Source organism: Hylobates moloch, unplaced genomic scaffold (assembly GCF_009828535.3).
Source record: "Hylobates moloch isolate HMO894 unplaced genomic scaffold, HMol_V3 SCAFFOLD_1, whole genome shotgun sequence".
NCBI classification, from domain to species: domain Eukaryota; kingdom Metazoa; phylum Chordata; class Mammalia; order Primates; family Hylobatidae; genus Hylobates; species Hylobates moloch.
In genome coordinates, this window is record NW_026652276.1 from 237060272 (window position 1) to 237080064 (window position 19793).

Genomic DNA, 19793 nt, shown 5'->3' on the forward strand with positions numbered 1-19793 from the left:
ACAGTGCAAGGTGAAAGCAAGTTTATTAAGAAAGTAAAGCAATGAAGAATGGCTACTCCATAGACAGAGCAGCCCTGAGGTCTGCGAGTTGCCCATTTTTATGGTTATTTCTTGATGAAATGCTAAACAAGGGGTGGATTATTCATGCCTCCCCTTTTTACACCATATAGGGTAACTTCCTGACGTTGCCATGGCATTTGTAAATTGTCATGGTGCTGGTGGGAATGTAGCAGTGAGGACGACCAGAGGTCACTCTCGTGGCCATTTTGGTTTTGGTGGGTTTTGGCCGGCTCCGTGTTCACTGCAAGCTGTTTTATCAGCAAGGTCTTTATGACCTGTATTTTGTGCTGACCTCCTATCTCATCCTGTGACTTAGAATGCCTTAACCGTCTGGGAATGCAGCCCAGTAGGTTTCAGCCTCGTTTTACCCAGCTCCTGTTTAAGATGGAGTTGCTGTGGTTCACGCGCCTCTGACAGTACTACAAGCTACAACAGACACAGGAGCCAAATGGATGGGTCACAGGGCATAAGCATGGTTAATATGTGCGAGACTGAAAGACTGCACTGTGGTATTCATTCAACTTTGACTTCCATTGTGTTGCAGATGATCAAGAGGCTCTTCACTGCATCCCCAAAGCCTTCCTTAATCCTTCAGTATGCAAGTCTTTTCTCTTCTGAAGCTCCTGGCCATCATTCTTGTCATTTTCTCTTCTAAAATTATCAGGTCTATTTCCGCCAGATCTGTAATCAGTAACAGCTTTACCTAAGAGCCTGCCACGTCATTTCCGTCAGTTCCATTAAATCCTGACTCTTTCATGGAATTTGCAGTTGTTTCTTTGCAATCTTCTTACCTTGTATCCTTAAGTGTCCACGATGCCCTGCACTGGTGAGAAACAAGTTGACAAAGATACCGATGGCACAGTTGCCAGTGGGAAGTGATATTTGAATAGCAATATTCTTATAAATGTTTCGTTAGAAAATTTTGATAATAAAATCAGAATATCAATGCCTATCTTTTCATATTTTTTTCTATATTTTAGAAAGATCCTTTAGAAACAAAATAAATTATCTAAAAATTAAACTCACTACTTTTTACTTTCTATCTCTAGGAAAATCCCACTTGATCGTGGTGAATAATTCTTTTAATGTGCTGTTGAATTTGGTTTGCTAGTATTCTGTTGAGGATTTTTGCATCTATGGTCATCGGGGATATTGGTCTGTAATTTTCTTTTCTTGTAGTGTCCTTGTCTGACTTAGTATCAGGGTAAGCTAGCCTTGTGAAATGAGGCTGAAAAGAGAGAATTGAAAGTATTCTCTCTTCTTCAATGTTTTAGGAAGGGCTTGAGAAGGATGGGTATTAGTTCTATAATTGTTCGGTAAGATTCAGCAGTGAAGCCATCAGGTCTTGGGCTTTTCTTTGATGAGAGATGTTTTATTACTGATTCAAACCTCCTTTCTCATTATTGATCTATTCAGATGTTCTGGTTCTTCATGATTCAGTCTTAGTAGGCTGTACGTGTCTAGCAACGTATCCGTTTCTTCTAGGTTGTCCAATTTGTTGGCATTTAATTCTTCACAGTAGTCTCTTATGATCCTTTGTATCTCTGTGGTATCTGTTGTAATGTCTCCTCTTTCGTTTCTGATTTTATTTGTCTTTATCCCAGGGATGCAAGAATGGCTCAACATACACAAATCTATAAGTATGATTCACCATATTAAGAGAATGAAGGATAAAAACCATATGATCATCTCAATAGATGCAGAACAAGCATTTAACAAAATTCAATATTCTTTCATGATAAAAACTCTTGACAAGTTAGGTACAGAAGAAGTGTACCTCAACAAAATAAAAGCCATAGATGACTAATCCACAACTAACATCATAAAGGCATACCTTAGAGATATTGTGCATTCAGTTCCAGATCACTGCAATAAAGCTAATTTTGCAATAGAGTCACATGAATTTTTTTGCTTCCCAGTGCCTACAAGAGTTATGTTTATACTATAGTATATTAAGTATGCAAGAGCATTATGTCTAAAAAATGTACATACTTTAACTTAAAAATACTTTATTGATAAAAACACTGAGAAAGCGACACAGGCTGTGGGAAAAAAATGGCACCAGTATACTTGCTCGATGCCACAAACCTCCAATTTGTAAAAAATGCAATATCTGCAAAGTGCAATAAAGTGAAGTGCGACAAGATGAGGTATGCCTGTACTCATGGTAAAAAAAAATTGAAGGCTTTTCCTCAGAAACAAAACAAGCATGGGCACTCTCACTACTTTTATTCAACATAGTACTGGAAGTCCAAGCCAAAGCAACTAGACAAGAGAAAGAAATGGAAAGCATCCAAATTGTGGGGAAAAAAAATAAGTTAAATTGTCCCCGTGGTGGCGGGCGCCTGTAGTCCCAGCTACCCAGAGAGGCTGAGGCAGGAGAATGGTGTGAACCCGGGAGGCAGAGCTTGCAGTGAGCCGAGATTGCGCCACTGCACTCCAGCCTGGGCGACAGAGCAAGACTCCGTCTCAAAAAAAAAAAAAAAAAAAAATTGTCCCTGTTTGCAGACAACTTGATCTCATATATTGAAAATCCTGGCAGGGCACAGTGGCTCATGCCTGTAATCCCAGCAATTTGGGAGGCTGAGGCGGGCAGGTTGCCTGAGCTCGGGAGTTTGAAACCAGACTGGGCAACATGGGGAAACCCCATATCCAGTAAAAATACAAAAAATTAGCTGGGCGTGGTGGCGGTGCCTGTTGTCCCAGCTACTCAAGAGGCTGAGGCAGGAGAATTGCTTGAACCCGGAAGGCAGAGATTGCAGTGAGCCAAGATCGCACCACTGCACTCCAGCCTGGGCGACAGAGTGAGTCTCTGTCTCAAAAAACAAAACAAAACAAAAATGAAAAGGAAACCCTAAAATTCCATCAAAAAACTGTTAGAACTAATATGCAAATTCAGTAAACACACATGAAATGAAATAAATATACAAAAATCAGGAGCATTTCTATACACTAACAACAAATTACCCAAACAAGAAAACAATCCCATTTACAATATGTAATACCTACAAAATAAAATAAAATACTTAGGAATAAATTTAACCAAAGAGATTAAAGACTTCTAAACTGAAAACTATAATACAATGATGAGGGAAATTAAGAAGACACAAATAAATGAAAATCCTGTGTTCATGGATTGAGAGAATTAATATTGTTAAAATGTCTATATCACCCAAAGCAATCTACACATTCAATGCACTCCCCATCAGAATTCCAATAGCATTTTTTCACAGAAATAGATAAAACAATCCTGAAATTTGTATAGAACCATAAATGACCCTGAATAGCCAAAGCAATCTAGGTTCTTGGGCAAACAGAACAAAGCTGGAGGGATCAAACTGACTGACTTCATAATCTGCTACAAACATATAATCATCAAAACAGCACGGTACTGGCATAAAAACAGACACACAGACCAATGGAACAGAATAGACAGCCCAGAAATAAACACACACATTTATGGGCAATTAAGTTTCTACAAAAATGCCAAAAACACACAATAGGGAAAGGACAGTCTCTTCCATAAATCATGTTGGGGCAACTGGACATCCATATGCAGAGGAATAAAATTAGACCCTTTCTCACAACAGATTTTTAAAAATCAACTGAAAATGGATTAAAGACTTCCACATAAAACCTGAAACTATAAAGCTAGAAGAAAACATAGGGGAAAAGCTCCATGACATTGGCCTGGGTCATTTTTGGATACGACCCCAAGAACATCAGCAACAAAATCAAAAATAGACGAATGGGATTGCATCAAACTAACAAGTTTCTGCAGAGTAGAGGAAACAATCAACAGAGTGAAGAGACCACCTAGAATGGGAGAAAATATATGCAAACTATGCACCTGACAAGAGGTTAATATCCAATCTATATAAGGACACCAAACAACTCAATAGTAAGAAATCAAATAACCTGATTAAAATATAGGCAAGGAACCTGAATAGACAGTTCCCAAAAGAAGACATACAAAGAGCCAAAAAGTATATTAAAAATTGCTCTGCCAGGCGTGGTGGCTCGTGCCTATATCCCAGCACTTTGGGAGGCCAAGGCAGGAGGATTACCTGAGGCCAGGAGTTCAAGACCAGCCTGGTCAACATGGTGAAACCCCATCTCTACTAAAAATAGAAAAATTAGCCGGGTGTGGTGGTGGGTGCCTGTAATCCCAGCTACTTGGAGGCTGAGGCAGGAGAATTGCTTGAGCCTGGGAGATGGAGGCTGCAGTGAGCCATGATCATGTCAGGGCACTCCAGCCTGGCCAACAGAGTGAGATTCTGTTTCAATAAAAAAAACTCCTCAACATCACTAATCATCAGAGAGATGCAAATTAAAAACACAATGAGCTATCACTTCACACCTGTTAGAACGATTATTACTGAAAAGATCAAAGATAACAAGTATTGAAGAGGATGTGAAGAAAGAGAACACGTGCACGGTGTTGGTGAGAATGGAAATTGCTACAGCCATTGTGGAAAATAGTATGGAGGGTTCTCAAAAACTTAATAATAAAACCACCATATTCAGCAATTCTACCGATATGTGTTCAAACAAAATGAAAGCAGTGTGTTGGAGAGATAACTGCACTCCCATGTTCACTGCAGTGTTATTCACAATAGCCAAGATGTAGAATCAACCCAAGTGTCCATCAACAGATGTGTAAAGAAAATGTGGTTTATATGCACAATTCAATACCATTAACCATAAAAAGAAGTAAGTCCTGACCGGGCGCGGTGGCTCACGCCTGTAATCCCAGCACTTTGGGAGGCCGAGGCGGGCGGATCACGAGGTCAGGAGATCGAGACCATCCTGGCTAACACAGTGAAACCCCATCTCTACTAAAAATACAAAAAATTAGCCAGGCGAGGTGGTGGGTGCCTGTAGTCCCAGCTACTCGGGAGGCTGAGGCAGGAGAATGGCGTGAACCCCAGGGGGCACAGCCTGCAGTGAGCCGAGATTGCACCACTGCACTCCAGCCTGGGCGACAGTGAGACTCTGTCTCAAAAAAAAAAAAAAAAAAGTAAGTCAGTCCTGTCATTTATAATCATATGGATATTATGTTAAGTGAAATAAGTCAAGCACAGAAAGACAAATGCCAGTAATCTCACTAATATATGGAATTTTAAAAAGTTGATCTCATAGAAGTAGAGAGTAGAATGGTGGTTGGCAGGGGCTGTGGAGAGGGAGGGGTTCAGGAGATGTTAGTCAAAAGATGCAAAATTTCAGTTAATAGGAGAAATCAGCTCAAGAGATATATTGTGTAACTATAGTTTATTGTATAACTTATTATATGACTATAATTAATAACAACGTATTAAATTCTTGAAAATTGCTAAGAGATTTTAAATGTTCTCATCACAAAATAATTATATGAAGTAATGCATAAAACAACACATTGTACATAACAAACATATATAGTTTTATATATTAAAAATAAATAAATAAGCCAGGCAGGGTAGATCATGCTTGTAATCCCAGTGCTTCCATCTCAAAAAAAAAAAAAAAAAAAAGCCAGAAGTATAAATATCTAAATCAATTCATTAAATAACTTATTAAAAATTTATGAAACTAAAAACATAGAGGAAAAGTTTAGAAAATGTACATAAATCAAATAAATAGTAGGTGCTAGAGAGCAAAGGGAATAAGTACCAAAAAATCCTCCTGGGATCATTACAAAATAAAACGTAGAAAAACTAAAAAGGGAGATAATTAGAAACAAAGAAAGAAAATCCAAAGAATGTGAATAAAAGAACATGATACAGCAAGAGGACAGTTAAAGGCGAAAACAAAACAAGGACAAATGAAAAACCTATTTGGATTCACAAATTCTGGTTTTTACTCTGACATGCAAAGAACTTGCAGTACTTGCTGTCAACCTCACAACAAGAAAAAACTGAACAAACTGAAAATCAACAACACTTCTCAGAACAACCAGAGAAATGAGGTCACAGGGCAAATCCCTCAAGAGCTGGGGACAGACAGGAATACAGAAAGCCACAGTTTACAAGGTACAAAAGTTACTGCTGCAGCCAGCAGCTGGCAGGCACAAATTGCTAGAGGCTGAGTGTGGACTCGCCTAAGAGTTAGAGACCACTGGGGGCCCACTCCTTTTTTGTGTGTGTGTGTGTGTCGGAGTTTCACTCTTGTTGCCCAGGCTGGAGTGCAATGGCCTGATTTCGGCTCACTGCAACCTCCACCTCCAGAGTTCAAGCGATTCTCCTGCCTCAGCCTTCCTGAGTAGCTGGGATTACAGGCATGAGCCACCAGGCCCAGCTAATTTTGTATTTTTTTAATAGAGACAGGGTTTCTCCATGTTGGTCAGGCTGGTCTCAAACTCCCGACCTTAGGTGATCCGCCCACCTAGGCCTCTCAAAGTGCTGGGATTACAGGAGTGAGCCACCGTGCTCAGCCTAGGGGGGGCCCACTCTTAAGATATCCCCATACTTTCATAAATTTTACCTACAGGAGTCTGAACAGGTTCTCACACTGAATTTCACAGAAAAACTCCTTTGTGTTTGTGGCAGTAGGAGAGGAAAAGTAGCCATTTTGAAATAGGCCATGGAGAAAGGTTGCCATTATGAAATACACCTGAGCTTTCTCTTCTTCATGGCAGGGACCGGTCCTCAGGGTAAGCTATCTTGTTAGAGCCTTGTCTAACCTACGAAAAAGACAACTGAATGCATTCCGTTCCCTTTAGTCTTCCCGTCTCACATAAGGGGAGAAGGGAAAGGCTAAGGAACTATTAAATTTAAGTTTAGCCTGAAGTTGCCTCTTTGTAAGTTCAGCCTAAAAGTTTTTCTGTACATAGTAAACTGTAACCTAACTGGACATGTAAACAGACTGTAGCCTACACTTGTGACAAGTAGCTGAGTCTCAGCCAATCACTGCCATACTTCAACCATTCACAGGCAGCCAACTGCTCAAACCATGTTCAAATAAGGCAAATGCCGAGCCGTAACCAATCCAGCTGTTTCTGTGCCTTGCTTCCACTTTCTGTACCTCTCTTTAATGTTCTGCCTGTAAATCCTCTTCAAACATGCAGCAGTGCTGGAGTTTCTCTGAACCTATTCTGGTTTGGGGGTGCTGCCTGATTCACAAGTCGTTCTTTGCTGTATTAAGCTCTAGTGAATTTAATTTGTCTCAAGTTTTTCTTTTAACAGATGGCATCAGAAGTGGGATCCAAAGTACAATGTCCAGTGACACCTAGGAGCATCGAATAACCAAACAGGATCCCCACGGGGACCACTGTGAGTATTGTGTCTCAGAGCCGCTGGAGATGCTGGGTAAGCTTCACAGATTTGTGTTTTGAGCTATCCAAGTTTGAGCAAAATTTTAATCCCAACTGGGTTCGGAAGTCATAACAAACTGGACTGGGTCCAGGATCAGATTGGATCTGATGATTAACTGGCTTGGATCCAGTTAGATAGAAGCCTCAGATGTCTGACTGGGTCAGGCAGAAACTGGCAGTACATGGCAGTACTGCAGGGGGTGCAAACTCCAGCTTTCGAAAATTTGTTTCTCTTTCTTGCATGCTTAGGTAGGGAAAATCATTGGCTAAGTTGATTATGGGGGTCTCGTAGCCAAAGCCAAGATTCAATGTAAAAATGGAATCCTTAATTTCTGAAGAACTGAGTACTCTACCTTCTGGCTATGCCTATCTATATATGTATAAGTATTAGGCCCTACAAACAGCAAATAGGGCATGTAGACATGGTGAAATATTATTAAAGACAATTAAAACCTACAGGAGAGGCCAGCTGCGGTAGCTCATGCCTGTAATCCCAGCACTTTGGGAGGCTGAGGCGGACAGATCACCTGAAGTCAGGAGTTAGAAACCAGCCTGACCAACATGGTGAAACCCCGCCTATTCTAAAAATACAAAAACTAGTCAGGCATGGTGGTGGGCACCTGTAATCCTGGCTACTCGGGAGGCTGAGGCAGGAGAATCACTTGAACCTAGGAGGCAGAGGTTGCAGTGAGCCAAGATTGCACCGCTGCACTCCAGCCTAGGCGACAAAGCTAGACTGTCTCAAAAAAACAAACAAACAAAACTATAGTAGGACATTCAAATAAACAACACTGCATTTTAAGAAATGCATTTGAAAATGAGGGCTCCCAAATTAGTCTCATCCAGCAATGCCTGTTGATCTGCAGAAGCTTCTAAAAAGATGTCAATTTTTTATTGCCTCTTTTAAAAGAATCATTCTAAAAGACAAACAAAAAGTTTAAGTGACTAATTGATAAGAAAAGTTAAATCTGCTAAACTTTTGGCTTAGTTACTATCCCATCCCAAATGCAAAAAGAAAGCTATCCTGGATAAAGTGTTTATAAAAGGTAGGCCCTTGGGTAAAGTAGGCTTTCCTCTTTTTCAGAGGTATCCATGCTGAGTCCAGACACAGAGAATCCTTTCTTTGCCCTATTTAATGGGCTCCACCCTGAACTCAGTAATTTTAACCAAGAAACAGTACCTAAGTTAAAAAAACCACCTATTGAACAAAATCATGTCTCTAAAATGCACCTTTCTGGCAGTCGACTGGTGATATGGTCTGCATCTGTGTCCCCACCCAAATCTCATGTCAAATTGTAATCCCCAATGTTGGAGGTGGGGCCTGGTGGGCAGTGATTGGATCCTGGGGTCAGATTTCTCCCTTGGTGCTGTTCTCATGATAATGAGTGAGTTTTCATGAGATCTGTATGGAATCCCACCACCCCACCTCTTGCTCCTGCTCTGGCCATTTAAGAAGGCATGCTTGCTTCCCCTTTGCCTTCCACCATGATTGTGAGTGTCCTGAGGCCTCCCCAGAAGCTGAGCAGATGCCAACATCATGCTTCCTGTACAGCCTGTGGGACTGTGAGCCAATTAAGCCTCTTTCTTCTTAATGAATCACCCAGTCTTGGGTATTTCTTTATAATAGTGTAAGAACTAATACAGAAAATTGGTACCAGAAGTGGGGTATTGCTATAAATATACCTGAAAACCTGAAAGCAGCTTTGGAAAACAGACAGAGATTGAAAGAGCGTGAAGGGCTCAGAAGAAGAAAGGAAGATTAAGGAACATTTTGAACTTCTTAAGAGACTTGCTAAATCGTTGGGACCAAAAATTTGATAGTGATATAGACAATGAAGTCAAAGCTGAGGAGATTTCAGATGGAAATGGGAAACTTATTAGGAACTGGAATAAAGATCACTTTTGCTATGCTTTAGCAAAGAGCCTGGTTGCATTGTGTCCCTGCTCTAGGGATCTGTGAAACTTTGAACTTGAGAAAGATGATTTAGTGTATCTGACGGAAGAAATTTCTATGCAGCAAAGCAATCAAGATATGATCTGGCTGCTTCTAAACAACCTATGCTCATATATGTGAGGAAAGAAATAACCTGAAACTGGAACTTATATTTAAAAGGGAAGCAGAGCATAAAAGTTTGGAAAATTTACAGCCTGGCCATGTTGTAGAAAAGAAAAGCCCATTTTCAGGGGAGGAATACAAGCAGGCTTCAGAAATTTGCATAACTAAAAGGAAGGCAAGTGCTGATAACCTAGACAATGGGGAAAAGACCTCTAAGGCACTTCAGAGACCTTCAAGTCAGCCTCTCTTTATTCATCCATTTTCATGCTGCTGATAAAGACATAGAGACTTGGCAATGAAACAGGTTTATTGGACTTAACAGTTCTACGTGGCTGAGGAGGCCTCACAATCATGGCAGAAGGTGAAAGGCACATCCCACATGGCAGTGGCAAGAGAGAGAATAAGAGACAAGAGAAACAGGCTTACCCTTATGAAACCATCAGATCTCATGAGACTTATTCACTACCACGAGAACAGTATGAGGGAAACTGCCCCCCGATTCAATTATTTCCCATCAGGTCCCTCCCACAACATGTGGGAATTGTGGGAGTACAATTCAAGATGAGATCTGGTTGAGGACACAGAGCCAAACCATATCACCCTCCCATCATAGGCTTGAAGTGCTAGAAGGACTGAATGGTTTCCTGGACCAGGCCCAGCCCCTGCTGCCCTGCACAGCCTCTGGACACTGCTCTCTGCATCCCAGCCACTCCAGCTCCAGCTATGGCTAAAAGGGCTCCAGGTACAGCTTGGGCCACTGCTTCAGAGGGTGCAAGCTCTAAGCCTTGGTAGCTTCCATATAATGTTAAGCCTGTGGGAGCAAAGAATGCAAGAGTTGAGGTCGAAAGCCTCCACCTGGATGGATTGCAGAGGATGCATGGAAAACCCTGGATGTCCAGGCAGAAGCCTACTGCAGGAGCAGAGCCCTCTGAGAGAACCTCTACTAGGGCAGTGCAGAGGGGAAATGTGGGATTGAACCCCCCTATAGACTCCCCACTGGGACACTGCCTAGTGGAGCTGTGAGAAGAGGGCCACCATCCTCCAGATCCTGAAATGTTAGAGCCACCAACAGCTTGCACCATATACCTGGAAAAGCTGCAAGCACTCAACCACAGCCTGTGACAGCAGCTGCAGGGGCTGATCCCTGCAAAGTCAAAGAGGCAGAGCTGTCCAAGGACTTGGGAGCCCACCTCTCACACTGGTGTGTCTTGAAATAGGGACATGGAGTCAAACAAGATTATTCTGGAGCTTTAAGGTTTAATAACTTCCTTCCTGGGTTTCAGACTTCAAGTAGGGCCTGTAGCCCCTTTCTTTTGGTGGATTCCTTCCTTTTGGAACAGGAGTATTTACCCAATGCCCATACTTGCACTGTATCTTGGAAGCAACTAACTTGTTTTTTTTAATTTTACAGGCTCATAGGTGGAAGGGACTAGCCTTGTCTCAGATGAGACTTTGGACTTTTGAGTTAATGCTGGAATTAGTTAAGACTTTGGAGGACTGTTGGGAAGGCGTGATTGTATTTTGCAAGGTGAGGATATAAAATTTGGAGAGGTCGGGGAGGAATTATATGGTTTGGATCTGTGTCCCCACCCAAATCTCATGTTAAATTGTAATCCCCAGTGTTGGAGGTGAGGTCCCAATGTTGTAATCCCCAATGTCGGAGGTGACTGGATCACGGGGGCAGATTGTCCCCCTTGGTGTTGTTCTCATGATAGTGAGTTCTTGTGAGACCTAGTTATTTAAAAGTGTGTGGTACCACCCCTCACCCCAAAAACTCTTAACATTATTTTAAATTTACGTAACAAGTCTTACCTTTAAAGCACTTCTTGGTCATCTTAACTATGCCTTTATGTAAAATCTTTTTCCTTTAAGCCTAAAGTCTCAGCTCCGAGCTTTTGAGATATAAATTTTCTACCTTGTTTCACCTAACAGTCATCCCTAGAAATGCCAATTTAGGGCTGCCTAGCTAACAATTGCTTAGGGCAATGAAACAGGTAATTGGAAGATTAATAGTCTGAATAGGGAAACAAAAACTATTTGAAAGCCAGCAAATGAGCGTTACTTGTAAAAGCTATAAGCTCTGCTTCTCCATGTGTCTGTATGTTGATAGGTATTATGTGTATATTTGGCAAATAAAGCTAGCTTGAAAATTGTTGATAAAATAGAAATGGCTTCAGAATTGTCAGTTAAATATAATTCAGATATTTTTGGCTAGATCTACTGGTCAAATAGGTTTATGCTATCTCTACTACATGTTTTTAAGGGCATAAAACTGCTGCTTCTGTTAATACTTTATATACTTTCTTAATTTGTCTGTAATATTTTGTTCTTGGTTTTGAGCCTCTGGATTCTAGAGTCTGGATAGGTGGCCATAGTGAGGCCTGAGGACATGTTATCAGTGGCCAGACCACCAATTACAATGCAGAGTCAAGCCCAAGATGAGCCCCTTCTTCCTTGGCCCAGCTTTGTCTCCTGGCTATGCTGAAAGGGTTTGGATCTCCTGGGCATCATCTTCACAGGTGTCTTCTGTCTTGAGATCTACATTTGGTATGTAAATGCAAGACCCAAATAGGCCCTGACCTTCAAAGCCATCCTGGATACGATGTGACTACTTGAGACTCAGAACAACTGAGGAAAATATTAGCAGGAGAGTACCTGTTTCAAAGTTCTTTTCTATAATTTAAAATCTTATTATGCTATATTGAATTAAGTAATAAGCATAAATGTCTGAGTCATTTCTAAGTAAGTTAAAATACTTAAACATTAATTAGTAAACATAAATGTAAATTTATGTATTTTGGCATCTTATTTTTAGATGGTATAGAAAAGCTACATATATTTATATCTATTAATAAAAACTTGAGAAAACCTATCTAACAAGTTATGAAATAGTTTTCATCTGCAATTATTGATATAGAACAGTTCAAAACTACTTCCTAGGCTTTCACTAGAAATTAGGGTTACTAGTAGTTAAAACTGTAGTTAATATATGTAATTGAAACTAATAGATATAAGAAACAATTTTGTATATAGTGTCTAAAGAAAAGCAAAGTATTTTCGGTGAGGAAAGTTGTAAAGGCATGAAAATGTGTGTTGAGAAAAAAATAATTGTCTAGAAGCTGAAGATTGTTTCAAACTGAAGGAATAAAAAAGACAGATAAAACTAAATGAATAAAGTTGGAAAGAATAAAAAAATTGTAAGAGATTATAAAAAGTTTATGGAAATTTTCTGTGGTCAAAAGATGACAAATTGGACAGATTTGTTTATAAGGTTTTATTAGCTTAGTGTTGATAATACACTATGCAAAAGTAAAATTTGGTTTTCCCTTTTGAACAAGAATTTTCATGTAGTATTGAGGTAGTAAAAGATTTTTGTTCACCTTTTGAGTAAACTACAAAAGAGAGACAGAGGAGAGAAGGAGACATTCTGTCTCACGCTGTCTTTCTCAGATCTGTTGATTGGAAAACTGAGTCTCCTCTCTATCAAAGAAGAAAGGTTTTTGCTTTCTAACCCCTTTTATCACTTTGGCTAAGTGAATATTATCTTACAATGCCTTGTGATCCTATTTTGATTATTTTAAACCTTTGACATATTTGACAGGCTTCCCAAAATCAAATTTCAAATTGTCTTTTTTTGTTGTTACCTCAAACTAACTTTGGGATGCTAGAGAGCGCCCCTGCAGCATCCAAAAGACAGAGAAACAGGATTATCTGCTATGTTAAATTTATAAGCTAGTAAAATCCTAGAGTATCATGCCTTCAAGGAGATTCATGAAAAGGATGGAAAGGACCCTGACAAGCACTCTTGAATGCCAAGTTTCTGATAACTTTAGGATCATATCGTTTAGACTGGGTATGAATTACCAGCACTCTAATGAACACAGTGACTGGTTTATGAAACTGATAATCCAATTAGGATAAAAATTAATTGAATACCAAGGAACTACTCTGCCAGATTTTCAAGCTAAGTCAGCTAGTACTGAAATTGTTTTGATATGTAGTTTAGACGAACTCCATGATCCAAGTCAAATTTACCTATAATAACCCATCTAATAAACAGTGCTATGCACGTGAGTTGGAGAAACAAAACTAATATTCAAGAAGATATAAATCTTCCATTTTGCAGCTATCACTGAAGCAGCAATGGCCAAAATGAAGTTCAATCCCTTTGCGACTTCTGACCGAAGCAAGAACCACAAAAGGCATTTCAATGCACCTTCCCACATTTACGGGAAGATTATGTCTTCCCCTTTCCAAAGAGCTGAGACAGAAGTACAACGTGTGATCCACGCCCATCCGAAAGGATGAAGAAGTTCAGGTTGTACGAGGACACTACAAAGGTCAGCAAATTGGCAAAGTAGTGCAGGTTTACAGGAAGAAATATGTCCTCTACATTGAACGGGTGCAGTGGGAAAAGGCTAATGGCACAACTGTCCATGTAGGCATTCACCCTAGCAAGGTGGTTATCACTAGGCTAAAACGACACAGACCGCAAAAAGATTCTTGAACAGAAAGCCAAATCTCACCAAGTAGGAAAAGAAAAGGGCAAATACAAGGAAGAAACAATTGAGAAGATACAGGAATAAACTAATCTTATATAAAAGCTTTAAAACTTGAAATGAAAAAAAAAGAAGATATGTCTAATGTTAAGAATGGACTCATGGAGAGCCTGGACAGATGCCTGGTCCTTCCTGAATCCTGAAAGCTTCCATTACTAAAAGCTCTACACTCCACGGCCCATCATGGAAGAGATAAGATGATCCAAATAGAATACTGGCATGTTCTAAATTGCTAAAATGGTTTATGACCAACGTTTGGTTTGTCAAATCTACAATCCTGGGAAGGCAATCAAAACTTCATGTACATTTCTGCTACATTATAGGCCATTGAAATATTTTTAGAGGGATTTCATTCCATTGCCATTTTCAATGCATGTTTTCTGATTGTATAGAAGCTTTTCCATTCAAAAAGTCTCGTGCTGTAATAGTAGATAAAAGGTTATTAGGAAACATGTTTCTCTCATGGGACATACCTGGAAAGATTGCTAGTGATAGGGGTACTTGTTTCACAAGTTGTAAAACAATGAGATAAGGTATCATAGGTACAATCACATTAGGCAAAGCTAACTGAATTGACTGGATTTCCTTGGTCTAAAGTACTGCAGATTGATGACAGATCCACTTCCACGTGGAAAACATAAGTTGATCCCTTATGCAATAGTCACTGAAGGCCTATGCTCCCAATAATAAAACCTCACACATCATCTCCTCCTAAGCTCTGATATGACTAAGTGCTGCAAGGCTTTAATGCATTATGCCCGAGTGTATTTTCACCAGGTAAAGAAAGCTTTCCATGGTCCACTGAGGACAATCAAACCCTACATGATCTAAAGCCTAGAAACTGAGTCTTCTGGAAACATCATCAGGGAAAGACTGCCCCTGCCACTTACACTGCAGTAAAACTTCAGGACCTTGAGCCTTGGGTTTACAATCTCACAGCTGAAACGGGCCCCTCCAGACTCTTCAATCTACACACTTGTTGGAGACCTTAAGGTAAAGCTAACCATGAAAGTTTCTCCCCAAAAGCAGACAGCATCCTAGATGTGGACAGCTTTCCCAAGATCATGGATCAATACTTTTCTGCTATCACGAGACTCACCTCTCAATAGTTCCTTTGCTTGTGCCTCTATGACTAGAACTGCAGAAGAGGTCTCTCCTGTGTACTTGTGGGGTATACTTTTATTTGTGGAGAATTTCATAATCAACATTAAACATGAACAACCTTATTGTACATCAATTTTAACAAATATAGCATACAAATGGCAAATAGGGGAAACTGTTGCAAGGAGAGGGAGCTCTATTATTTGTTCAATTTATCTGTAAAATTCATTAAGAAAATAAATCTATTAATTAAAAAAATTATCTAGATGTGATCAGGAAACATCTTGTCTCGATATATTGAACATATTACAGCATCAACTGATTCAATTTTTAGAGACATTCAGCTTTAGCCAAAGTGGTTGAAACCAGTATATATATTTATTTCCCAGGTTATTTTAGAGTTTCTACTAATAACCTGACATTTATGCTTTTACAAACCTGTCGAAACTTTCAATTAAGGCAGAAAAATCACAAATGTCTGAAAGGAGTCCACATTACCCAAACACCTTTGATACAATCAGTATGCCTAATTGCTTTCGGCAACATTTTTAAAGCGTCTGGTATCTGGTGATCACAGTGTAGATAGCATGAATATCTTCATCATGTCAGATATTAAGACCCATAGTAGGGTATTATTCTTTACCAAAGTGATAAATTACTTCTAAGTATATTGAATTCAACAACAAAGAATGAATTTGCTCCATTTTTTTATTCAGAAAACAGTTTTTAAAGGCTCATTTGTTATACCCATGACTTTAAATTATAGAGTAAGAATGAAAACAAGATTTCTCCTCTCTTCTCAGTGTCGGAAGTGTTTTCATCAGTGTTTCTCTACTACTATTTTAATGTTGACAGGAATGATGTAATCATGATATGTCTGCCACAGGTATTTTTTTTAAATGCATTTTGTCAGAGGAGTGGAAACAACTCATCCTAAGCCCTTTTTCATTATTAAAGACAAAACAGAACTATAATATAATCTCTAGTAAAAAAAAAAACACTTCAGTAAGTTCCCACTAGTATACCTGAGTCTTTACAGCAACTGCTGCTACAAAACACTAGGAGATTGGCAAATTTCCAAACAATTGCTGGACGTCACATACTGCATAATATAGGAAATGACTTACAATTATTTGAAAAAATAATCTGGGTGAAAGCAAGTGTATTAGTTTGTTCTCACGCTGCTAATAAAGACATACCCGGGACTGCATAATTTATAAAGGAAAGAGGTTTAATTGACTCACAGTTCTACATGGCTGGGAGGTCTCAAAATCATGGTGGAAAGCTAACGGGAAGCAAGACAGGTCTTATATGGCAGCAGGCAAGACAGAGCTCGTGCGTGCAGGGCCACTCCAATTTTTAAAACCATCAGATCTTGTGACTTATTCACTACCACAAGAACAGTATGGGGGAAACTGTCCCCATGATTCAATTCTCTCCACCTGGCCCTGCCCTTGACACATGGGGATTAATTACTACAATTCAAGGTGAGATTTGTGTGAGGACACAGCCAAACCCTATCAGCAAGTTTAGGAATAGAAATTGGTAATAAATATACAAGTGTGAGTAGAAAGTTAAAGGTAATACAGAAGATTAAGAAAAATAAATGGAAAGAGAGATGGTTTTGGTGAAGGTTAAAATTGAGAACTAAATTAAAGATGAACCCCATGCCACCAATTTCTGTTCCTTAGGTTTGTTTTAGATGTCAAGGACTGTGTTAAGAGAGACAAGAGTCAAGTATGCACTGAGTAGGCTTTGAGAATATTTTGTACATAACAAAGGAGAAATGTGAGAACATTAAGATACTAAAATGTGAGAAGGATATTGAACTAAGAACCTTTCTGACCCTGCCTAGGCTTCCATTAGTGCAGTGCTTAGAGACTAGGCAGGTGGGCAAACTCAAATCCTATGTGTGTGATACATTAAGAATCCATAGGCTGGGCACGATGGTTCACGCCTGTAATCCCAGCACTTTGGGAGGCCGAGGCAGGCGGATCACCTGAGGTCAGAAATTCAAGACCAGCCTGGCCAACATAGCGAAACCCCGACTCTACTAAGAAATACAAAAATTAGCCAAGCGTGGTGACCGGCACCTGTAATCCCAGCTACTCGGGAGGCTGAAACAGGAGAATTACTTGATCCTAGGAGGCAGAAGTTGCAGTGAGCCAAGATGGCCCACTACACTCCAGCCTCGGCAACAGAGAGAGACTCCGTCTCAAAAAAAAAAAAAAAAATACAGGGCCAGCGCTAGTATCCAATAACATGCCTCTAACGTCATCATGAAAAAAACCCATCTTTGACAAGATGGACTCCAACTGCCTATTCTAGTATTTGAACACTTTCTCTGAATTGCCTTCTACACAAGCAAAATATAAGATTTTCCCTTCATATCAATGTCTTCCACTTAAATAGTCCGCTATTGCCATCCATCTTGGGCTGCTCTTCCTTGGATATGCCCAGGTATCATCACTCTTTTTGTGATAATGTTTATACAACAGATCTCTTATAGTACCACCCGCAGCTTTCTTCTTACGCATAGTGGAGTACAGAAGTGCATCTTAATCAGCCAAGCACACTGATGCCCTTCTCCTCGTGACTAAGCACAACCTCATCATCCTTAACATAATGCACCTCTAATTTTCCCTTCCGCCTCCACTATTCCTAGGACGTTCAATTAGCGGTTTTGAAATTCTAAAATAATCGTGTGGGTGCTTACACAAACGGCACTGAACACTACCATGGAGAATGTACTCAATAGCAGTTTTCTGAAGATGCAAACATGCTTTGTATACACGCAGTTTCTTAGGCCCATCTCAAAAAAACATCTTTTTAAAACAAAAGGCACAATGTTAAAATATAAATCATTGATAACATGGTTTTGGGGACAAGACAGGTTGACTATATATTTTAATTGACCCTATCTAAGAATGTTGCATTCTGATCATCTAACTCATTTCAACAGAACACAATATCTTGAATAAGAATGAATGTATTATTCTTCAAATATCAACTATGTTAGCTTTGCTTTTGTCAAGAATTAGCAATAAGGTTAAATTTTCAGTCAAGCCTATACTTAACACAAATCGATTGCACATTTCAAAATAGCTAGAATAATTTGAATGTTCCTAGTGTAAATAGAAGATAAATATTTAAGGGGATGGATATCCCAATTACCCTGATTTGATTATATGCATTTATCAAATTATCACATGTATTCCAAAAACATGTTCATCTAATATGTATCAATAAATTTAAAAATAAAAAATTTAAAATATTCTTTGTGGCTAACTGAAGAATGACCAATTTATTTTTAACAGAAAACATGCAGACAGAAAAACTATCATGAAAATTTAAACGTGAATAGAGGGTAGGAATTTTAAAACGGTCATTTTTCTTAGAACTTTATGAAGTTCAAGAAAAATACCTTAAAACCAGTATAAAGAATAGCAGGCACTGTACTAAGCAGTTCACCCACAGTATCATGTTTTAAACTCACCACAGCCATAAGGCGGTGAGATAACTAGCATGCCTAGTTATCATTCCAATTCTTCCTGTTGCAAGTAACAGAAAACCAGACTCCAGCTGGCTGAAGTCAGTAAGAGAAAAGACTAACAGGAGGGCCAGCCTCAGGGCTCAAATACGTCACCAGGACACGGGTTGCGTCCCAGTCTCAGCTCTGCCAGTTCCTGTAGAATCCTCCTTCCAAGGTTCACAGGGTGGCTACCATAGCTTCAGGCCCTCACCTCATGACAAGACAACAATACAGCCGCCATTTCATGTCTGTTGCCGTTTCTACATTCAGTTACAATTAAATAAATTTTCCAGTAGCACCCACAAAAATACTGAGTCCACCTGGTTGGCCTAGCTAGACATATCGCCAGCCCTGATTAAGTCGCTATGGTCAGGGCCCTGGATTTTCTGGTTCGCTTAGGCTACTCATACGTCCCATCCCAGGACTGAAGTGCCAGGGCTGTTGCTGGAGAGTGGCTAATGTCGCCTTTACAAATAAGGAGCTCATGGTTTAGGAAGATGAGCTTGCCAAAAATCAGACACTTGTAAAATAAGTCAAAATTTGAACTTAAGTCTACTTATCTGAGCCCAAAGTCTTACAACCATTTATGGCTGTTATCCTAACACCTACGTCGCGGAATGGAAGAGTCCTAAGACTGCAAAGACCCTTCCTTTTCTTCTAGATCCAGTCTAAGTTGGTTGGTAATTTCTTCAGACCCTGCTTTCAGGGAAGTTTTTTAAAAAATTACTTGCATTTGTATATTTTCTTTGTACTTTCGGCCAAATTTCTTCTAATTAAAGTACAACATAAGTTGAACCAACACAATAAAGTAATTGTCATTTTAAGAAAAGATAAACTTCTACTGATTTCTGCTTCTGGGCATGGAGAGTGAGGGACCAGACTTAAGTTCTTAAACAACTACAAAATCAGACCAAAAAATACAATGGTTTCCAGGCACTGGAATCCTGGGCAGTGCAGGGCTGTGATCCTTAACAGAAGGAAAGCAGCGAGCCAGGAGTATCCAGGCCACAACCCAAATGGAGGCCAAGAGAGTAACAGCAGAGGATACAGAGGGAGGGTTCCAGGGGCCAAGACGCAATCCGAGGGGAAGCCCTTCCGTGGAGAGCTGGAGTCCTGGGGTGGCCTTCTCGAGTCTTCCCGAGCAGGTCTGTGCAGCCAGGAAACATCCGAGGCTGGAGTGAGCCACGCGGAGGAGGA

At 39.9% G+C, this 19793-nt stretch overlaps 1 pseudogene; it reads left to right on the forward strand.

Moving 5' to 3' along the window:
- Positions 1–13360: 13360 nt before the first annotated feature.
- Positions 13361–14002, forward strand: LOC116809364 (large ribosomal subunit protein uL24-like; annotated as a pseudogene).
- Positions 14003–19793: the final 5791 nt, after the last annotated feature.